The sequence below is a fragment of the Seriola aureovittata genome, chromosome 19 (assembly GCF_021018895.1).
Source record: "Seriola aureovittata isolate HTS-2021-v1 ecotype China chromosome 19, ASM2101889v1, whole genome shotgun sequence".
Classification (NCBI taxonomy): domain Eukaryota; kingdom Metazoa; phylum Chordata; class Actinopteri; order Carangiformes; family Carangidae; genus Seriola; species Seriola aureovittata.
In genome coordinates, this window is record NC_079382.1 from 9563620 (window position 1) to 9582435 (window position 18816).

Sequence of the window (18816 nt, forward strand, 5' to 3'; positions counted from 1 at the left end):
GTAACTTGTTAACTAAATAACGAAATAACGTTATTAATCTAAATAAACTGATACACTATGGATACGTATTGTTGTCCTATCATAAAAAAACTGTCTACATCCATATACTTTTCTCAGCAGGTAGCTGGTGTTAGCATTTTGTCGTGCCTGCCTGGTTTATCCCACCAGATGGTGCTGTCAAGCTATCATTGGATCCCAGTGTCACCTGTTGTCTGCAAACACCATCTCTCCTGCTCTGGCACAGCCTCCGGTTTCTCTGACTTATTCTGCAACAGTAAGTAAACTGCAAAGTTCTTTTTGTGTCAGTCATCAGGCAAAGGCATAAATGTACAAACACTGGACATTACAAGTGAATAGGTATAGTGCCTGGGGTTGCTCATGTGGCATCCAGTGTCTTTTTTTTTGGGACCTAGGTTACAGCAAGGCATGGACTGTCCCATCTCTGAGCCACTGGTTCATTTATAAAGGCTCCATTGCTCTGTCCTTTCCCAGTGTCATTTATGGATTTGCCCTGTTACTTTGCTTTTCCATGAGCTCCAGTGAAAGATCCAGCTGGACGTTAACCTGTGTGTGTGTGTGTGTGTGTGTGTGTGTGCGTGTGTGTGTGTGTGTGTGTGTGTGTGTGTGTGTGTGTGTGTGTGTGTGTGTGTGTGTGTGTGTGTGTGCATGGTCACCATAAGGCTATGTGCTCATAATTCAGAATCAAATCACATAAGTATAATGTTTCAAAATAAATAACAAAAACACTGGTATATTTCAGAATACAGGGTGTGGGCACAGTAACAATAACATGCACAATTCTATAATTTAACATCATATTTTTGCTGGTGTAAAACTTGCTGCTTTCTCACTGTTCTCTGTCTATTCCTTTCCTCTTGGCTGCATTGTGGTAAACACTTAAATATCTTGCGAATGAAAGATTGCATATACACATTTATGGTAAATTTACAGTTTATATATAAACAGAATAAAGACCTGCAAAGAAATCTACACTTAATTTAGCATGGATTATTATGTATAAATTGAATGGTCATTTCTATTTGCACACTACAAAAATGCACAAGAAATGTCGTTTCTTCTAGCACAATTTATTCTACATTCGCCTTGATGGTTCATTTCATGCCTGCAATTGCACCGTAATTATGGTACTTGTAGTTATTTGTTCAGGCAACAGAAAACCTCTCATTTCTAACATTGGCCGTCTCATAAGCATCCTCCCCATTCTTGCCTGAGGATGAGTAACAAATCGGTTGATTTAGGATAAGGTAGTTGCGGAAAGATATTTGTCATTCAGGCTGTCTCACAGGTGCAGTCTGTTGTAGGTTAATAACTTTCGTGGTTACACAATAACCAAAGGGGTCTATTTCACCGAATTAAGTTGACAAACTAACTTACTGAAGTCCGGAGTTCTTCTTTAGGCCTGCAAATATAAAGAAATCAATATAATATGTGCCATCTACAGGCCAACTGCAGCCTCTTCACTTGTCTGAAGGTTGTACATGTGTAGATATTTTAATAGCTATAACTTTCTTTGGCTGTAGATGTGAACATTGACACGTGTATATCTGAAGGTTAACCTGCTTCTGGTATCACCTTCCCATCCTTTAGGTGGTGCAGGTTGGCATGTGTAGAACTGGTCTGACAATGACCGAACACATCCTCCATGAGGAGAGTTTGCAGCCTTCTTAACATGAGCGTAGACAGAGAAATTTACCTCAATAGTGTTATGCCATTCACCTGCCTGACTGGACACTATTGGTTTTACCTCCCTTGCACACACACATTCATATCCATGTGGTCCTTGCACAGATTAGGTTTGGCACGTGAGAATGTGGCATATGCAGAATTTGAAGGAGGCACGTCGGCGGTCCTATAATAAGAAATGTCATAAGTGCTGGTCTGTAGTTCTACCAACCACATGAGTGTAACCTGGAAGGCTGGGCAGGCTGCAGATTGCAGGCTGAATAAATACACTTAATATTAGAACAGCCCTGAATAGAGCACTAAATACTCTTGGCTTCATTACAGTAAGGCAGATTTTCTGTGAGTGGTATGGCTCATGTGATATTCCATCTGTGAGTCCCATTCAGTTGTGGTTGTTCAGCTTTGTGGTATTAAAATAATGTTCTTATTATATTTCAAGTTATTGGAATATTGGTTATTGGAAAGTAAAGATATGGAACCATGAGTTCATAAAGTGGTTATTATCTTAGTTATATCCAGTGCTGTACAATATGAAATGAAATGAGTTCTGAATAATGATAAGATAATAATAACATATACATTCTGAAGAAATTCAGGTTGATGGTGAAAATATAAAAACAAGATAAAACTTAAAAAGACAAAAGAAGACATCGAGGACCGGAGAGCGAAAGAGAGGCAAAAAGACAGTAACAGAAAGTATTTACTCATATTCAGATGAATTTTACCACATCCACCCTAGAATAGGAAGAGCACCAAACAACACAAAGCCAAATAGAAATTCCCATCATTAAAGAGAAGTTCACCAGACAATTTTTTTTTTTTTTTTTTGGTAAAATGTTCCATTTGAATTTGGTAAAGGTAAACAAGGGCTGCATCAGTTTTCAATATTGTCGTTAGGGAAGCATGTGTGTTGTATTACCACACAGTTTTGATTCTCATGTTGGAAAGAACTGGAAACATTTGCAGACCTTATAAAATGGTGGTTACAACAAAGCCATCTATTCCTTCTTCAACTGCCTGTTTGACTTTTTCTATCTGATGAGCTCTTTGTGTGTGTGTGTGTGTGTGTGTGTGTAAGTCACTCTGTAGTTCAAGTGTCATGTGTTAGAGACTGAACTTCCTGTTTTCTTCCTCTAACGTCTTTTTTTCTCTTTTGTTCATTCTTGTCAAGCTTGCTCTTTCCTTCTTTTAAATTCACTCTTGGCCTATACAGTTTGCTGTCACGGCTCATAAAGTTGCTGTCTGTTACTCTTACACACTTTTATCACTATTTATGGTATTCATATTTCATTTTACATCTTGCGGTACCATTTTCAAAAGGGTAAACATTTCACAGTTCCCAACCCAGCAAATGCCAGAGTGCAGCCATCTCTTTTCTAGCCCCCGAAGCATCCATCAGAGATAAATTAGCTTATGATTTATGCTGGAACACGCTGTGCACAAACCACCAACATCTCTGTAAGGGAAATTTCCTTCTGTAGGGCACATTCACAGCCAACCACCTGGGATGAACCATTTTCCACATACCTCTGGAGCAGCTCACAGCTTTAAAAAAGTCTATTGGGAAATACCACTTTTCCAAAACATTCTCCTGCAGTACTAAGGGGGTAATTTCACACGGGGCTCCTGTAACTGAGATAGATGGGAGGTCAAAATCTTGCAACACGAAGTTATCTATTTGTACGTATTCATACATGCAGGAAAGTCATACAGCACTGGAAGACACATCAGTGGATCATCATCGTCACCACCACTGGCAGAGATTTGTGCGATGATGTGTTAGTGGGGTAGAGCAGATAGGAATAACTCAGTCAAGATGTATTCTCGAGGCCAGCCTGTGTTTCAGCACGTGCGGCCAGGAAATTACAGGCTTAGGGAGATTTGGTTCTTAGAGTGTGTATATATGCTTACTTTTCTCAATGGTTCCTCTGTGTTCTTACTGTAGGTGTGTGACGACTGACAAATCTCTGTACACTGCATGTGCATCCTAGAGCAGGACATAATCACTGCAGTATTTTTGTTTCAAGTTAAACACAGTTGATTATATCATTCTCATACACAGCAAAGTGCAACAATTTTCCATAGACTACTAAATTCTTGTTGCTTTAATTAGTGCCACTGCCCTAACTACAGTTTGTCCAATTGCATCTAATTGCCGTGAGTCGTTTTCTTTCACAGTTTCTGTGTCCGTTCCATTAGAGTCTTTTCACATGGTTTTAATTTGAAAGGCATATGCATCAGGCTGGCTTAACTGGCTTCACTCAGTAGCTGATCCCTCTCTGTCTATAGTGGCTCACTAGATGTGGCATTAGGTCACAGCTTGTGCCATTTTGAGGATAACTGTGCTTTTTTTACTGCTTCCCATAAAAACACGATTTGAGCTCCACACATATATATGTACTCGACGTGCGCACACACAGTCTCTTGTCCTCATTTGGCCTCAGCGTTAAGGGGAACCCCTCCCCTGTTGTAGTGTGTGGCCAGAAGTGCCCAGGGCCAACATGCAGAAAGTATCTCAACACAGGGCTGATGATGGAGCAACAATTTTCCTGTTACATTGTACTGCTCCTCTCTTTTCTTTCTTTCTTTCTTTCTTTCTTTCTTTCTTTCTTCCTTTCTTTCTGTCTTTCTTTCTTTCTTTCTTTCTTTCCGCCCATGCTCATTCATTTTCTTCCTTCCTTCTTCATTTTTTCACACATTCACTCTCTTATTCTTCCCTTCTCTAAACACGTACGGACAGTTTCTCTTCTCTTTTTCCTCTCATTTGCTTCCACATGTCACATGTTGATCCACGTTAGTCCACATTTGCACGCATTCACATACACACTGTTTTAACCTTTTATTTATACAGGGTACCTTGGCTGTGTCACTGTGTCTGCATCTGTGTCTGCTTCCCAGTTAGTTGCCCTCAGCCTCTGTCCCCCACCCCAGCTCACTTCTTCCAGGACATGTTCTCCCCCTCATTTCCCCCAGTCCTGCCATTTTTCATCCGCCCACAAGATGTCCCTGGACATCCTTCCTGTCCCAATATCCATCTGCTCACCTGTTTTTCATTTGCAATCACCTGAGTTTCTCCGCCCACTGACACACCTGTTCCCAGTTTCCTAATCACTCCAATCACTATTTAGACCTGCCTTTGTCAAATTTTCTTGTTTTGTTCCCAAGAGTTTTCATTGTGTTCCTGTTACTTGAGTTTGGTGACCTGTCCCTGAGCCTGTGCCTGTGAACTGATTTCTGTCTGCCAGTAAGCCAGTTTTCTTTTATTAAAGCTCAATTGCTGCATTAATGCTCTGTTTACACTTGTACTGAAAATGAAACATGATTCTGGGAGCACACAAACACACGATAAAAAAGAAAGAAAATCCGTCTCAAAAAGTTAGACACAAGTGTGAGGTTACTATTTCACATTTACTTGCTTTCATTTTTGGGTGTCTTTGCAAATAATTACAGATAAAACAATCTTTACTGAATCACTTCTGGTATATTCTTCCTTAAACATCAGTTTGTCATTGCAGCAAGTTAAATATAAACCACATTTCCAGAGAAGCAAAGATGAGATATAAGATGGTGATTTTCTGATAATGGCCTCTTAAAAAAATACCAGTAATTATGAAATCTTGCATGCAGGGAAGGTCAACCCACCATATCATTTAAAATGCTGAGTATTGTAATTATCTTCAGTTATTGTCCAGTCATCTTTAAAATCGTTCAGCTACATCTAATAGCTAGCAGCTCGGGTAATCATCAACTGCATGCCTGCATGTTAAAAGAGATGAGACTCCATCATGTATATACATGGTGAACTACATGGTGAACTGCAGGGCTCAGAATGAAACCCTGTGGTGTTCACCCTTAGTTACGGGCTAGAATTCAGATCTGGATGTTTTCACACACTGATGTCTGAAAAATGAGTAATACAATTTTGAAAAAAAAAAAAAAAAAAAAAGGGGAAAAACACTTAAGGTATTTAGTAATTAATCTGTGTAATTCTAGACACATGAATCCTAGACGGCTGAATAGACTAGACTTCACGTGTTATCATTCACAACAGATGGAGGGTCAATCACATTGCTAAGCGCAGGTGTTGTAAGAGTCTGAAAATCTTTTTTTGCACTAGGCCTGCAACATTTCAGGTGTTTGCAGAACACATCACAAGGACTATGTTGCAGTATAAGCTTGAAGTGTTGCAGTTTATTTCATTAAATGTGTCTGTTTTATACAAATGGGTCCAAGCATTTCAAAAAGGCTGCAAAACACATGTACAAATGCAGATTGGCACATCCTGTGATTAACAACAGGGTGCGTTATGTAAGAATGTGGATCTTTCATTTAAAGGCATGTGTGTATTTGTGTTCACCATTTTTGTGAAATTAAAGTCTATGCTGCTGTGAAGAAATGCAAGAAATGTTCATTTCTCTCACTGTATATTGAAAAGATACTCTGTTACCAAAGTGAGCTTCATCTGGTTTTTAGATTATTGCTGTAGGGTAGCGCTATGTGGTCTCTTATAATATTTTCATTACCTGTAGTACAGCCTGTCAGTCACTGCTGCGTGCAAAGCACAGACATAATACAGTAGGAGATCTCAGGGTGGTGGCTCTGTGGCTGAGGGTGGGGGCTGGACTGTGCTGGGCTGCTTGGCTCGCTCTCGTTCTCCTCTGATGAAATCTGAGTCTCGGCTCTAAGCTGCTGTCTCTGTTAATAAGGAATGACATTCTTTGTCCTGGCTTCAGTCATACTGTAACCTATGCAACGATCCTAAAAAGCTGTTGTTTCATGCACTTAATGAAAACTGGATTTGTAAAATAACTGCTACACATTAGTTATCCTGCCAGTGAGAAGGCGACAGTATTATGAAGACTTGCATTAGTTCTATAGTTCTCCAAAAGTCATTTAGTATTATGAAGCGCCAATACATTTTCTGTAACCCTATGATGATGTCGGCATGCTTCACAGCACATTTAAATACACCGCAGACACAGCAGTGAATGGACACCAATAACCTCTCTGACCAAACTCCACTTGTAAAAATTGACTTATTATTTGGCTACATAAATTATAGTAAGTGTATTTGCATACTGTAAAAAAAAAAAACACTGTTAAAGGTTCCTCATGAACCACTTTGTGGCTATTTACAGAGAATGTGGTGACTTTGCATTCTTGATGTGTCTGTCTGTAAGAGTACGATAATATTTTTGGGGAAATCATTTTCTCCATACCAAGGCTAGCTGCAAGCAGGTACTCTTTGTTCACTGAAGTGGCATTGCAACAGGAAACCTGATTCCCAGGGACTTTTTCTCACTGGCACCCAGTGCAGCCACTTATTTTGAGTAAATTTGTCATTGCGCATGGTGTAATGCAAATCCATAAAAAAAAGTTAAATACTGCTGCATGAAACAAGAGTTATTGGATCAGTTTTAGTGTTACAAGAAGTTTGAAGTGTAGCCAGTAGAGGGGGTCTGCAACTGTGGCCTGGAAAGCAGGAGTCAACATGAGGCACTTCCAGCTCAATGTGGTCACTAATTATATTTACAGCTGCTTCAGGACAAGCAATGCCAATAAGCCCGTAATGGGAACATAGTTAATGGGCAGATAGGCTACACTACCAATTTAAATTCACTTGAGCTGTCCTATCTGGCCTATTTTTCGTTCCAACAAACCTTTCAGTCATGCTCAGGGAAGAAATAAGAGGCCAAAACTTTATCCAGCGTAAGATACAAATTAAAAACTACATTGTCGAAGCTAAAGTGCAATTGTTGAACGTATTAGCATTTATGAATTTTATAGCTAAACTAGATAATGAATAAGTGCAATACAAACCTAATCTCTTTCAAAGACAGACAAATCAAATTCAAATGATGGATCTCACAATTAACAATCTTTCAAAATCCATTCATCAAGACCACCCTGATGACATCATTATGGTTATTTTCGCAGACATTAAAGAGCTCCCTTCAAAGCTACATGGGACATTATACAAGTGTTTTCAAACACAAACGGATTGTTTTCCCAAACACTCAATATTTTATTTTTCTGGTTTTCAGAGATGTTTCTGGAGCTGAATCACCCCTGTCAAGAACCACCTGGAATTCACAGATGTGAGTAAATCAACAGTACCCTCCCTGTGCAGCAAATTTGGTATGCATACTGACATACCTGAGTATACTTTAACCCCTCTCATATCGGTGTGTAGTATGGAACTGGGACAGCAGTAGTTCTAGGTAGACACTGCAGGTATAGCAGTCGGTAGTTAATCCCTTGCCCCAGAGAGCTCAAAGCTTCTCAGCACTGTCACGTTCTGTTAATGTTAATCTGAACTGGATGCACTGCCAAGGGGCTGACCCACTGCCTGCGACCCTGCCACCTCTGAGGTCAGTGTCTGACGTCACTCAGAGAGGCAGGGGTGACCTGTGCCAGTATGCTGCCCTGTGATAATTACCGCCAAGAACCTGGGTTTAAAATGGCAACAACCCTCTGATAACATTTCAAAACTGCAAGTTTTGGAGTCGGTTGGTGTATAACTTTGTTTGCTCATTGCAAAAAAGAAGGGAGAGTATATAAGTATTAAATGTTTGTGTTCACATGTATTCACGCAGTATGAGCTTAATTTGACTTGGTTAACAGATGATGAAAACAGAAATATAACTTCTAAAAGAAATTGTCTTTGATAGACCCACTGAGGTGGGTTTTCAATTCGGAAGGAACACAGACATCCGCTGCGCTGTGTGCTGCTGCACAAGATCAGCCAACTCATGGGCTGCCTGGCAGAAAGGATACATGGAACAGAGGGAAGCACTTTAATTCAGGACATATACAGCCACTACCACTTTGTACCAAACAGGCAGCCGGTCGATTAAATGGCTGCATCAAGGAGGCAAATCGGAAACAGTTGTTGTTTCCAGGAAGGAATTCAGTTGTTTGAGTGGGTTTTCAATTCAGCAAATTACTGCTACTCAGAATTATGTGTGCTTACAGTATAGCCCGTGTATGACCAAGATCAACCAGGCATGTAGGTATTTGTTAGCTTTACATGCCGCTAAATAAAATGTGGTTTACACTGAACAGACCATACTTTCCTTAGTTCACCACTGTGCTGCTGTGTTGTCATGATCAAGGATGAGCATCATAATCCACAATCCTTAACCTTTTTGTGTGCTTGTATGTAGCAGCTAATCTTGTATAACCCCTTTAATTGTATAAGTAAGGGTTAACTGTACTGTACCTTGGAGTTATGGCTTGAATTAAGGCTGACTTTGAATATCTCTTGTGACTAATGCCAAACTTACTATGTACAGTATGTGAAGAGGCTTTACTCAAATAGGACAAACAGTGGTTCTTTTTACATAAATTACAAGTCTATGGGCCCATTTTGTAAAGTTAAAGTTATATGTTGTATCTGACTTCCACTGACTTTGTACCCATAAAAACAGGGCTGATACCGCGGTAAATGACATGACACTTCCTGGGCTCATAGAGCTAGGGGTGCAATGCATAACCTTATATTACATTGTATCTCATAATGCACAATTTGCAGATCTTTGTTTGTATTTGTATGAACAAACCAGGTGTACTTTGTGTCTGAAACATCCGTCATATAGCCTGATATAAATTTTAACAACTAAACCAAACTTAACTCAGCAGTTACACTTCCCCCACACACTGAGGTTGCCAAATATTTCCCTAAAATTGCTGAATTGCTGTCAATTGGGGACACAATGCATGTTTTATTAAATATTCTATTTTTAATCTAATTAAATTAATTGACCTTTTAGACATTCAACAGATGTGTAGTTACCAGTCCATAAGAAGTGTTGCAAGTTCAGCATCAAACTTGATTCCTTTACTGTCCTAGAGCTGTCTCCACTGCCAATGTTAACTCCTTTGCTCAACTGAAGTTAGCATGCTAACCAGTTAGCCTCGGCTCGTATCAGCCCATCTCGTCACTTTCCCATAGCGAGTCATTGCCTCCAATCTCAGAAGACGTAGCGTTGCTCAGAGGGCGTATCATGACCTGTTGTATTATAAAAACACTGATGGCTGAAGCTCTTGCCAAGCCACAATCACGACCACCTGCTCCCGACAAGAAACCACGTTCGGCAGGCAAAGAAAACATACAAAATGCCCCGCAGTCAGCACGGAGAGAGATAATGGGTTAACTGGACAGTTCTTCTGCTAGTGTGTTGTTGTAGTGACTCAGACACACTTTCTACTCATGTTTAATGTGTCAGCTTTGGTTAACAGTGGTTTGTTTATGATAATGCCAAAGCTGCATAGTAACAGAGGAATACAGGAGTGGAAAGCACAAAGGCAGTGAAGGGGACCGACCCCCACATCCCTCCGTGCCCTTTACCAAGGGAGCATTAAGTGACTATGTATATTGTTTATCAGAAGGAGTACCATGCAATATATCAGTTTAGCAAGAAAGAAAAAACTTTTGGGACAGATTTATTCAGTTTGTGCACCCCATACCTTCTTGAACCATTTGGCACCCAGTGTCCAAAGCCTGGCCCTCTAAAGACCATTGGGGGCTTTTTAAAAATATTTTTCACCCCTGGCTTCAGTTATGGCCAATAGACATTTGTCAGTCTGACATGTCAAACACAGGTGTAAGTAATAACATTAAAAGTGGCTCTATTCCAGCTAGGTTTGCCAGTTCCAGGGCCTTGATACTGTGTGTGCTGGCTCACTATCTTTCTGGCACACCTAAATGGAACAGAGCCACCATTAATGTTATTTGTTACTCCTGTGATTTGCATGCTATTAAAAGTAAAATACCATGCAGAAAACCTTACAAAATAATACTGTCATTACCACACAATCAAGGCTGTTTCTTTGGCTGCCTTAAATCACAGCTGCTGCAGTATTATTTTTTTTTCCTGCTGCTAAATGTAAATGTGAGAGGATATACTGCAGCAGCTGGTCTTCTTACAGTTAAGCCTGTGCTGTCTCTCTGCTCACTCATCACAAACCCCACCTTCTAAATATACCTGGGACACTTATCTTACCTGCTGCATGTATGACACATTACATCTGCAATCCTTATGTGACAGTTTGAGAGTTAATGAGGGAGCAGTGCATCAGTGTCCTCTTAATGTGTTTGCATTTGCTTATGTGCGTATTTGTATATGTCTTTGCACGTGTGTTTGAGAGCACACATCTGACTATTGGCATTTAAAGTGGGCTCTAGCTTTTCTTTTGAATGTTCGATTCAACAATGGGTCTAAACTCTGGCTGTGTTAGATCAGATAAAGAATATCATTCTAAATAATGGCTGTAAATTTGGAACCACTTTAAAGGCTTGTCTGCTTTGGATTTAATGTCTGACAGCCTCAGCATTGTTCTCTGGATTGATTAAGACATAAAAGTCCAAAAGTTATTTAGCTAATCTTGTCATTACCAATTAACTCACCATCTTACCATGCCTTTTGTTGTGTCTTAAATGTGTCTTGTAGTACTTAGAAATAGGCCAAGCTGGCCATCTGCACTTGCTTTCAACTCAACACTTTTATCTCAGCGCCACCCATACAGCCTTGCTAGTGGCGTGGCTTCAGGGACAGCAGTGTCAGTCTGTTGGTCCATGAAACTTTTGTGCATATGTCCACAAAACCTCAAGGATGAATCCAAATGAATTTGGTGAACCCCTGACTTTTCAGCTAGCATGACCACTAGTTCAATGTTTTCCTCTTACATTTTGAAATATTTCAACATCTGACTCAATGGATTGGCACAAAATTTTGGTACAGACGTTCATAATTCACAGATAATGTATCCCAATGACTGCGTTGATCACCTGACTATCATGAGGTTGCCTTTTTTGGTTTGTTAGCACCTATTTTAATACTGTCCAATACTTTGCTTTATGACAAAATTCCTGCAAAACTAATGGCATTCTCATCTCCAGCTTTAGGTGTACTTCAGTGCTACTTTGTTAGCATGCTAACAAACTACAACCACGATGAGCATCATACCTGTTAACACTCAATAATGAGCATGTTAGCCTACTGACATTAGCATTTAGCTCAAAGCATTGTTGTGCCCATTTACAAACTCAAACAGCCACTAGCATGGCTATTGACTAAGCCTTGTATTAACCTAAAAAGTCTAAATAAAATTTGCACAACATATTCCATGCTTTAATAAATTAGTATAACAAACGTTTTTTACATGTTTAATCATGGGTTACATGGATAATAGGATAATGGTGATGTTATCTGAGGTGAATGTTAGCATATTTACTGCATTGGCTTTGAAACAGCTATAGTAATGACTCTTTTAACATCTAACCCCTGCATGAGAAAACTGTTTGAATCCCAGTAGTTTTCCCAAATGAGCGATTAGTCCGAGGGTGTAGAACAGAACGAAAAAATCCCCCAAACTTTCCCCTGTAGGATCTGATTTTAGACACGTCTGGAAGGTTTTCACACATCTAATACTACATACCATGTGTCAGCCTGCACTGATTTGAAACATTTCTTATCATTCATAATGATACGTTTTCAGCTGGTAAGATGCCATATGAACAGTATGAGTACACACAAAAGTGTCCATATTTCATTACTGTGCTTCTTTTTAAAAAAATAAAAGAATAAAAAATCTAGATTCTGATCCATAAATGCAGGTAAAGCCAAAAATACACAGAGCATTAATCCCCAAGGGATTATTTCATTTAATGTAGAAACGATTGATCAACAAAGACAATGGCTCAGTAGAGTATAGTGATTAATGTTTGGCCTTTCAGTCTTAGATGTGCAGTTCAAACTGGGGTTTCTTTTCAAAGGAAGTGGCCTGTTATACAGCCATGGTTTTCACTTGTAATGGATCTACACAAAACTGGCTGTATTGCTGCTTTTGCATACCATCTTAAAGGAAGTCTTTGTAGTCTGTGGCCTGTGATGTAATTTTAAAAGCTTTGCATTTAAGCAGACATCATTAGGGGTTTGTCTTTGAATGGATAAAAAGGACTTTAATTTGTTTACTCTCTAACCATGCTTTTTATATTTTGTTTTTTTAGTTATTTCCAGTTGTCCTTAGAACTATTGGATGTTCCACAAACACACTGACATTGTTGGATGAGTCACATTATGACACAGTGTGGGAAATAAATATTTAACATGTGAACTTTTTTTTTTTTTTTTTTTTAAATAACAGTTCCCATGCAGCAATTTTGACCATTAACTCCAGAAATTCACAAAAATAAAGAAATCATTATTCATCAGTATTATAATACTTAAATAAAATGAAGTTTAATGAAGTGGAATGAGTATTGAACATACAAACAAAACAATACGACAGCTTGAAAACACTTCCTGTTTGAAAAAATCACTCACAGTGCTCAGATGGGGTTTTGGTCCATTGCAGTAAGTTTTAGATCGTTGTCCCACTGGGAGGTCCACCCGCATCTCATTCACATCATCCTGGTGGATAGATTCATCTCATAGGTTTTCCATTACATGGCTCCGTTCATCTTTGCTTCAATAACGTACCATGCCAGTACCATGAGAAGAGAAACTGTCCCATACCACTAATGCTCCCACCTCCAAACCTGACTATAGTTATGGTATTTTTACATATGCAGATCCACTTCTCCTCCAAACTTGGCATGTGGTATTGATTTTATTTTTTTATTTTTTGTGTCCTCTGACCAAACTACATTCTAACAGTAATTCGCAGACTTTTCCAAATGTTTATTTGAACTTAAATGAGTTTCAAAGTGCCTTTTCTTCGATAAGGAAGTCTTACGGGTCGAGCCTGCATGGAGGCCGTGGCTGTGGAGTGCATTGCTTATTGTTTCCCCTGTGACCACTTCACCTGCTGCCTCCAGGTCTTTCTGGAGATCTTTCCAATTCGTCATTGTCTCTTGGGCTACTTTTCTGACTAACCCTCTGACTCCCTGGTCAGAAATCTCGCAAGGAGCTCCTGTGCGTGACCGGTTGATGGCAGAGTGATGTTCCTTCCACTTATGGATAATGGCCCCAATGGTGCTTTCTGGAACAATTAGGAGTTGCAAAATCCAGCGTGCTGTTATGTAGCACAACAATCTTGTTGCGATGGTCTTGGGAATGGTCTTTGCCGCTACACATCATGATGTTTCTTGTGTGATGGCTTGTTAACAAATAATTTATTAAATTGCATTCAGAGGTGGATAAGCCTTTTTTCTAACTCAGCAACATGAAGTAACTCATCTGGTTCTAATTTGTGCAGGTACTTTGCCTTTTGTGTACTGCTTTTTCTAAGTGTCAACGTGTGTTGAGTGTTGTAATTTCACTTTATTAAACATACGTTTATTTATGGATTGTAATATTATGATTTCTTTGTGTGTGAATTACTGAAATTTATGCCAATGTCTTGTACAGGTTTCATGAATTGCTGTATTGGAACTCTTTAATAGTAATTAAAAAAAAAAAAAAAAAGAAAAAGTTGACATTTTGAATACTTATTTCTCCCACTGTACACTGCCAGTGAATAAAAGGCAAAGTGAGAGACATAAAAAGAAGAGCGTGTGTGGTCTATGCGTGCTTCTTCATGCATGTTCGTTGTGTATAAAGTTGTTTGTTGCATATTTTGTAGCTTGTCACCAGCTGGTCGACTAACCCCACTCTACTATAAATCTTACCTACGTACAGTAAATCTGTCTTGTAACGTTTAATGAAAGACTAGGTACCACTAATTGTTCATTTCAATTACACCATATATGTATGTTAATTGATCCTTTCCTGGCCATTTAACCAGAACCCCTGTTATGGTTGTGCGATTGTGGTTGGGTAAAAAACATGATGAGCATTTTTTTGTGGGACTGAGTCCCATGGGTTTTATTTAGCAAAAAAAGTTGCTCTACGTGGGAGAGTGTAGATCATGCGAGAGGCAGCCTACACAGCCCTGCAAAGCAACATCAGAGGAATTGTGGGAAATACACTTATTTGTTTTCTTGCATATTTAGGGGATTGACATCTCCCTCATGCCAAATATGAAGCTAGCTTAGTTTAGCATAAACACTGGGAAGGTTCGTGGTTCTGTCAGGTGCTGGTAGGCTGTTTCCCTGTTTCCATAAAAACATAATTATAAAGTTCCTTTAGTTTATCTAGAATCTAAAATGTTGAATATACAGTATATGAAGAATATTTACATATGTTGCAGAGTAATTGGTGATTAGGAGTTGAAGATCGGTTTATCCTAAATGTGAGGCATGTGAGTTTTTGTTGTATGAAAATACTTTAAGCCAAATACTGTAAATTTACTTTCTTTGAAACCTAAATAGGGGTGTGTGTGTGCTTCTTTGGGTTTAGGGCTGATTTTGATTCGTTGAGATGTTTTCATAATGACACATGATAAGTTGTTTCCCATGATCGGTTTTATAATTGGAAAGAAAAAACACTAATGCAGTTTGGGAGTGTTTTCATTTTCTATCGGTTTCACAAAACAACAATGTTTTATGTAAAATATTGAAATATAAATTACCAGTCATTCCTAAAACCTGTGCTCCTCAGTATTGGTGCAATAAGTAAACAAACTCTGAACTGGAAACTTGTTGCGATTGATGTCCCAAACACTCAATCTGGCTGTCACAACATCAGCCAATACCCTTCCTGATGGATTATTGATCTGGGTATGAGACCTTTGGAAGACACTGTGCGCCATTAGAATGGTTGATGTTGTGAAATAAACATTCTTGCTTTCTGACTTAGGAAAAGAGAAAAACTTGCACAGATGGACAGTTTGAAGACTTGGCCGTGTTTTTGAATTAGATTTCTCATTTTAATCCCAAGGAAATGTTTTTCTTACCAATTGTAAAGTACAAAAATGCTGGATTTGGTTGTTTTCTAAATGATGAGTGTGTAAAATGTCAGAACATATTGGGCAGACAACAGAGATTAATATGTCTAAAGGGAGATAGTTGGCAGTTCTGTTTGAGTATTTCGTTGCTTCTAGTGAAATTTCACAAATGCCAAGATTCAGACGACTCCGCCAGCGACATAAAAATGCCCTTAAGATCTGACCAAAACACCAAAGAGACAGGGATTCCTGTAACGGAGGAAGACGCAGAAACCGCATGCCCACACATGCAGATGCACATGCACACCATCCAGACATGCCTCTGAGGGGATGAATCAGCCGGGGGCTGATGTGGTTAATGGTGACCAGTGTTTCTGTGTTTGCTCAGATTCCATCCTCATAGCCACATGGGACTTGATAGGTTAAGGAGCTGCGTTTAGCTGAGTCATCACAAAGTTTCCTTCATTCCCACAATTTTTCCCTGTGGTTGCAAAGTCAGTGAAAGGTTTCTTTCTCTACTGAAACAATACTGGACTACTAAATGCCATATGTGACATTAAAACATATTTACAGTGACTCAGCAGCTGCGTTATGCCGGGATATAAATTACAGATCTCATCTATAAAAGATTACCTGATTTACCATTACACACTGTTGGACAGGCCAGTTTAAAACCAATATCAAAACTGATGCCGCAGAACCAGAGATATCTTTTGTTTTTTATTCCACGTGCTCTTCTTCCTTGTCAAAACCTGCATCTACTAGCCTCAAGATGTAATGAGGAGTGAGCTACAGAGGTCCGGTAAGCTCTGCTGAGCTCTTTCTACATCCTCACCCTCAGATTTGTTTTTCAACTTGTAGTCTTCAGCCCCAACCCACGCTGACCTGAGTGACATCACTTGATCAGAGTGCCCGAAGCTTGCTTCCTTTTTTATAAAACTTTATTTCACATGTAGGGTTAGCCTACTTCCTGAAACGTGTAAGCAGACTTTGAGTTTTAACTGTAAACAACTCCTTGCTGTTTGAGCAAATCTCGTACTGTACTTGTACTCTTTATCCCTGTCCCAAAGATGCATAACTGAATCAGGCAAAAGAGTAGATGCTATTTTGCTTCGTTGATGCATACTCTCAATCCAATTTTCTATTAAATTGGGACAAACCTTTTGACCAGTTGATAAACCTTAGTTATCTCTCACAGGGAGATTTAAGTGTCAATAGTGCAAGAGCAGTTGCGTAGATAAAATATACATATACATTATGAACGTATATAAGATGTGGAAATAATTAAAGTACACGACAACAAATACTATATAAACTAACATGAATAGTAACTATAAAGTCTATTGAGACAAAAGGTGAAATACTGAATTTGAATGCACTCAAATCAGAGAATTACACGTCATATCCGGAAACCTTGTTGCATTTTATTGTTCAACTTTAGTAACACACACAAAGAATATCTAAGTTACAAATAACACTGTTAGTCTCCAGTATTCTGTGCGTATTCCACACAAGTATACTTCTCTACCCATTATATTTTTCTCTCTTACTCTCTCTCTCTCTCTCCATGTGTGTGCATGGTCGTGTGTGTGTGTCTCTCTCACCCACACATGCACAAAACCACACACACGTACTGTCTCTCATCTGGAAGAGCCTGTGCTAAAATAAGAGATGATTGAATTGCAGATGTCTGTCATCACTGAAACTCCTTTATTCTTTCTGATAATTTACCAGACAAGTGGTGGTATGTGCAGTTAGGACTGTGAGTTTTAAACAAACAAACTTGAGCCTGTCTGGAAAAAAAAAAAAATCATCAAATATGCATTTTCAAAACCCATTAAAGATCCTAACTAGAGATACAGTATGTCTGTTTGTTTGATCAGCCGCTAGAGCATGGGGACAGACGGTACTTCTGGGCCTGTTAAAACAATTTGGTAAAATGCATGAAATGTCTTGCAGTCACTTTCTATTTAGTGGGACATGTAAATAAATAAGTAAAAATCCTTTGGAGCAATATAATCAGCAGCCTTTCCACATCAGTAACTTTGCTAAGCACTTCAAATTTCACCTCATATCCCCTGTCTCATAATTTTGGGTGAGTTTGCACAGTCATTTTGGCATCAAAATATTCAAAATCTTCTAAGACATTCTGCAAGATGTAAAACTTCGCATATGATGAAAAGTCAGAAAGGGATACAGGTCCGGGCTCCTCCAGTAACATCAGGTCACGTGTTTGAGCCACATCACTTATCTCTAAATGAGAACCAGATGAAGCAGACTAAGCAAATAAAAGAAAGAATCTGTTATTATATGTAGATCTTGTGTTTTGTGGTGAACTGGCTCACTACAGTTGCCCAAAGTCACAGATTTGTGGTGGTCCTTGGCATATTCTCCACCTGGGGCAACCATTTTGGTTTTGGATGTGTCAGTTTTGCTTACACAAATGAGATTATCCAGGATTAAAAAGTAGCCCCTAGCTGCAAATATATATAACAAGTGGTTAAAGTGATTCATGTTCTGTTGTAGTGTTGTCTTTCACCCTCAGGTAATCACATCAAGACACCTGTCTGATTTCCCAGTATCCTCATCAAAGCGAGGAAGAAAGGCTAACTTCTCTGAAGCAATAAATTCTGTGTGTTACACTGACAGACAACAGCACAAATTGTGACCATGTGCTGAGGGAAGGTAAAGGCTGTAATTTGGAAGAGCAGAGGAATCACAGCTATATTTTTATGGCCCTTCACAACAGCCATCACAATTATTTATGGTTCTGTCAGAGTAGGGCACATGGGAGGGGTCAGGATATTTTTGTCAGGGATGTAAAATGAAATGTGGGAGTGTTCATATCAGTAGGAATGGGATGAGCCACTGTATATCACAAACTGGATGAACCTGACGGCTAGAGAGAAAGCTGGAAACGGTTAAAAGATAAGACTGTTGATGTTTCTTAATGTTAAGCATTCCCATGAAAAGACCAAAACTAACATATTGCAGTCTATCTCTCAGTACCCAATCATTCCCATCAAAGACGAATATCTTTTGTGACATATTTTTATTTTCTATTGCGAAGGCTCAGAAGATTTCTAAAATAGCTGAGCACTGTAATTTTTTGCAAATACTACTCATATAGAAGTAAACAGTGCATTTGTTGGGGGACTATTTTCAACTGCAGATGAATACACATTTTGTGAGTTAGAGAGTTTCTTTCTGGCAGCAGGATGGTGCGTGTGAGATTGACTCCAAGCACACCACAGACGCCATGTTCATTGTGATTTTGATAGTTTTTGGCATAAAGGAATACAATCAGTGGGTTTTGGTTACACAGACAACACTTGTTAGTAG

General features: G+C 39.1%; 1 long non-coding RNA gene across 1 annotated transcript; it reads left to right on the forward strand.

The window, feature by feature from the left end:
- The first annotated feature begins 123 nt into the window (after positions 1-123).
- LOC130187856 (uncharacterized) lies at positions 124-14371 on the forward strand. Its single transcript, XR_008830518.1, has 3 exons — positions 124-274; positions 7749-7802; positions 13603-14371. It is a non-coding gene; the product is annotated as an uncharacterized LOC130187856 (long non-coding RNA).
- Positions 14372-18816: the final 4445 nt, after the last annotated feature.